Here is a 4866-nt window from a genome sequence, read left to right as displayed (position 1 = left end):
CACTTGTGTACCTGTTAGCTACTTTAAACAAAGATATTCAGATGGCTTCTTCAACATTAAGAAGACCGTTGGTAAAATGGCTGTCTTAGATCTTGACATCTCTTCATCAGTCATATGGATCTGACAAAATAAAGCAGAGCTGGGACAATTAGTCGATTCATTGATTAGTTCCCAACTATTAAATTAATTACCAACTAGTTTTTGAAGAAAAATTCTGATTTCAGCTTCTCAAATGTTCATATGTTTTTTTTTGTCCTCTGTGTCAGTAAACTCAATGTCTTTGGGTTGTGGACAAAACAAGACCTTTGAGGACGTCACCTTGGGCTTTAGGAGACAAGAAGAACCAAAGACCAAAAAACAAATTAGGGGAATGATCGACCAATTAACTGATAAAAACAATAATCATGAATTGCAGCCCTAAAATAAAGTTGTTAATTTTAGGTCCGCGTTGGCCTTCATGTTAAACCAAACTTAAACAAAGACAACTGCAAACCCGCCACATGCAGTCCGGTGAAACAATGCTTCGACTGTACGTACATTGTGAGGGGATTTAGTTACATGTGCAATCATCTCAACAAAGCATCTGGAAGCCATCAAACCCACCATCTTCAAAGAGTACAGAGGAAACAGCACGAGTGCTTTGGGTCAGTTTGGCAACAGAAGCATCACCTTGCTAGTATCCTAATTAAAATCCTAATTACTGTTTTATTATTATAATCAAATGTAGAGTCATTTGTCCTGGACTTGCAGCGACTTGTCAGCACATACTAAAACTATAGGAAAAAGTTTCAAATGTTGAAAATTCAACATGACGTCTTAATTAAGGGACATTTACAACATAAGCAATCACTAAGAGAGCAATAAGAATTATAATTACACTATTGATAACAAAGGAAATTAGTAGTACAATCGTTTAAGCCAACTGGCTGATAATGATCTACCATGACACAAGTTCATTTTAAATGATTGACCAACCTCTCAAAGTGCACGGACCATTTGCTTTTCAGAAGACCTATGCCCCAGAATGCGCACACACACACTCCTGAAGTAGAAAAAACACACACACATGTTGATCCCATGCGTTACCACAGCCACAACTTACTCTTCTGTCTCCTTCTCAGGCTCCACTGCTGCAAAAAACACATCCACCTAAAAGAAACCGTGGAAGCTCCTTCAGCTCGCTCATACTCTTTGCTTCAGACTGACATGCACTTGGCTGGCTGTCCTCACACACACACGCTCGATCCTCCTCCTCACACACTCACACTCACACACACGCCTTGCTGCACTGCACTGCACGTTCATGCGTCGTATCTTATCCCATCACTGCTGTGTGTGTGAGCACAAGCGAGGGAAGACTGCGCAGGCTGTGACGGTGGTCGAGAGAGGGAGGGAGGGAGGAGACAGGGAGAGGAAGGAAGGGAGGGAGAGAGAAAGAGGGAGAGAGGGAGATACACCTTCCCCTTTTTGGTTCTGAAACACGAGCACACTGCTCAGCGCTGCAGTATCGAGAAACAGTGTGTGGGTATGCAAACTGCTGTTTCTGGCATGAGTATGGCAGAGGGAAACAACATTCCTCAGCTCACACACACACAGACACACACACACACACAAACACCTCCCTCAAGGTCTAGTGTAGGAGGGGATAGTCAGTCCCATGTCTGTTTACAGAGAGCTGGTGCGTGTGTGTCTGCCAGGTAACCTTCCCCTGGTCAGGGTCCACCCTCCACCCCCAAAAACGTAGGAGGGACCAGTGCTGATCGGTCCAAAAGGGTTGGCTGTTCCTAAGCTGCACTGGGCCCCCTGCCTGTTACTGGCTGCAGGAGTCTGAGGGGTAAACAGAAAGGGAGGTTTTGGACTGGAGAAGAAAGGGGGAAATAAGAGTACTGGAAAAGTAACCCATGTAATGTGATGGAGAGGACGGAGGGAGGAGTAGAAAAGGAACTGGTGAACCAATGACAGGAACAGTCCAAGTTAGATTACAAATTGGTCATGTATATGTGCTGCCAACAGACTGAGTAATAACAAGCCAACCAGTGGATTAGCAAAGGCCTCGACCCAAGCTCTACACTGCTACTGCTGGTCTTTATTACATCAATAATGACTGCGTATATTCTTACAACAATCTCTAGCTAAAATGTCGTCACTTTGACGGTCTAAAACTCAGAGGAAACACACACACACACACACACACACACACACACAGGCCCTGATTCCTGTACTAATTCTGTCACTCTAATAGGGTGAGGAGCTGTCAGGAGAGCCCGTTCTGCAGAAAAGAGGTCCATTTTTTGTCTTTTTGACCTTTGACAAGTCGGTTCATGCAGGCTGTGAGCATTTAGTTGGCATGGTTGTAAACTAACATTATGAAACAAAGCAAGAATTTACTAAAGCAACAATAAATAAAATGTTTATTTTTGTTGTTTTAATACATAATGGTGAGTATTTTGGTTCTAAATGAAAAATGTGGGTTCTTAAATTTAGGGTGATCATGATCATTACAGGCCTCCATCCGTCTCCCAAGAGGCTGGGTCCCAGAAAGCTTTCCACTGTTTACCCGGCCCTGGTTCGAGATAGGGCCTTTCACGCTTTTCTCAAGTGTCGCAGCCACCAGTTTCTCCTACACGCTTGGAAGGAGAGTGGCACTAAATCCTCCACGCTGGTCCTTTCCGAAAAAAATTGAGAGCAAGGCAAAAACATACAACCTAAACCCTGGCCATCTGATTCATTTCTAGTTTATAAAGAGTAAAAATAAGCTTGCGAATTACCCAATGCTTGAAGTTTTTCCGTCTTTGTAGGTAAAAAGTGACAGCAACAGCCTCCACCACTGAGCAGTTCAGTTTCAGTGTGGGGGGTGGAGGAGTTGCTAGAGTCTTGAAACTCCAGAGGGTGAAGAGCTTTTGTTCCAAACCAGGGTGCAGGCTGAATAGTGAGCAATAAAAGCCGTAAATTCTCTGGAAAAGTTATGGTTGAGTCATTGCTATTGATCAGCAAACAAATCATGGGACATAATGACCCACACCCAGACAATAATGAGATCCAGGTTGTAAAGCAAAAAGGATTTGCTTGAACAACACCGTTTGCATCACACTGCAATAAATTCCTAAAGTGGCAGTAGATCACCAGCTTACATGACAACACGTCCATACTGATAGCCAAACTGTGACTCAATACACTGATTGCATAATTCAAATGGGCACCCACACCCCACCGAGACCCTGCAGCAAAAACTCCCCTTTGAAAATAACTGTGTCCATCATGAGTGACTGAGCAATCCACTGGCCCAGTAAAGCTAATAAGATGGCTTCATGTCATTCCTCCTGACCTGACAGTGAGAGACACAGACTAAACAATGATGTTAACACTGGCTGCACAAACGTCATTTCTCCTGTTCATAAAAGGTGACTGTGTAGTGATGCAGTAGTATCACCAACATCAGCTGATGATAACAACTCATCCTAAATGACTTCTTAAACCACGTTTATATATACATACACAAATACACACACACACACACACACACACACACACAGTAGAGCTAATGCCAGTGCTGCCTCACTTTTTTTTTTATTTGAACAATACATAAGTGTTACCAGCAAAATGTACTCAAAGTGCACATCCCATGCCAATCTGTAATGTTTTCAGTCAGGATGCTTTCTATTGCTCCTTAGTTCTTTTATAAGTAAAAGAGATTTTCAAAATCTCAAGAGAACAATTTGCACACACAAGTTATCGTGTGCAACATGATGGGGGGGGGTCAGTTTTCCAACCTGATCATGGAAGCCCCACAGAGTCTGTAGACAAAAACAGCTCATTCTAAGGCAACAAAAAGATTCCTATGATACACTAATAATAAATAGATAAAAACATACCATATTCCATTTTTGCCAAAGAACCAAATATTTTTCTCTGGAGTTGGTGAAGATCATAACTGATTTTAACAGAGAGAGAGAGAGTCTGGCTAGCATAAAAGGGCAACACATAGTGGCCCAAACCAGCCTTAATAATGTTATTTCTCTGCTGGAGGTGGGGTGATTTAAACATTACCTGTGCTGGTCAGTGTTGAACCTCATTGCAAGTCATTTCCCACCCCTACCTAATGAAAAAATGGTCTGTAATGTCAGCTACAGGCCTCATAGGCGTGTGGCTCTCTCTGACAGAAAGTTCATGGTTAGCTGTCTTTTCTAAAGACCTTCTAAAGTAAGAAGGCTTACTCCTTCATAAAGTACCGCGCAACAAAAATGCTGTTCATGGGCTCCATGGTGTTGAAAGGTGCACTCGGTAGGTGTGCTAAGCCCTGTAATACCTAATCAAAATAACATTATGGTCAAGTGAAATATGCATATAGCAATTTTGGCAAATTGGCACCATTACAGCAAGTATGCACAATTAATGGAAATATTATCAAAATCGCAAAAAGGTAAAAGCATTATAATTAACTACTGCTGTGCTTCAGAGATTCCCTGGCCTACAACTCCTGTTCTCCAGATTTAAGAAAACATGTTTGTTTGTTACAGACCCTAACAAATCATCAAGGTTTCTTTTTTTTTTTTTCAGTGAAAATTAAAATTGTGATGTAAAAATGATCATTGCCACACTAACAGTGAATCATATTTCAATGTCGGTCAAAATAATCGCAATGTAATGTTTTTACCATATCACAGCAGGCCTAATACTGTGGCTGTGGCTCAGAGGTAGAGCAGGTCATCCACTAATCTGAAGGTTGGCAGTTCGATCCCCGACTCCTCTCGTCGAAGGAGTGGACGTGTCCTGAACTCCAAATTGCTCCAAATTTATGTGACAGGTATGAGTGTGTATTTCGATTTTAAATCGAAATCGATCGAAATTACATCTCAATCTCAAACT

At 42.0% G+C, this 4866-nt stretch overlaps 1 protein-coding gene across 1 annotated transcript in view; it reads right to left on the bottom strand.

Annotated features, from left to right (window-relative positions):
• LOC118326504 (microtubule-associated tumor suppressor 1 homolog) overlaps positions 1 to 1353 on the bottom strand; it is a 59897-nt gene extending 58544 nt beyond the window's left edge. The window contains 1 exon segment of the mRNA XM_035659506.1: positions 1103 to 1353. The gene's annotated coding sequence lies outside the window, so the exon portion shown is untranslated.
• Positions 1354 to 4866: the final 3513 nt, after the last annotated feature.

Source organism: Morone saxatilis, unplaced genomic scaffold (genome assembly GCF_004916995.1).
Source record: "Morone saxatilis isolate NCDOM2014 unplaced genomic scaffold, NCSU_SB_2.0 Contig17, whole genome shotgun sequence".
In the NCBI taxonomy this organism is placed as follows: Eukaryota; Metazoa; Chordata; class Actinopteri; family Moronidae; genus Morone; species Morone saxatilis.
This window is presented reverse-complemented; position numbering and strand designations above follow the sequence as displayed.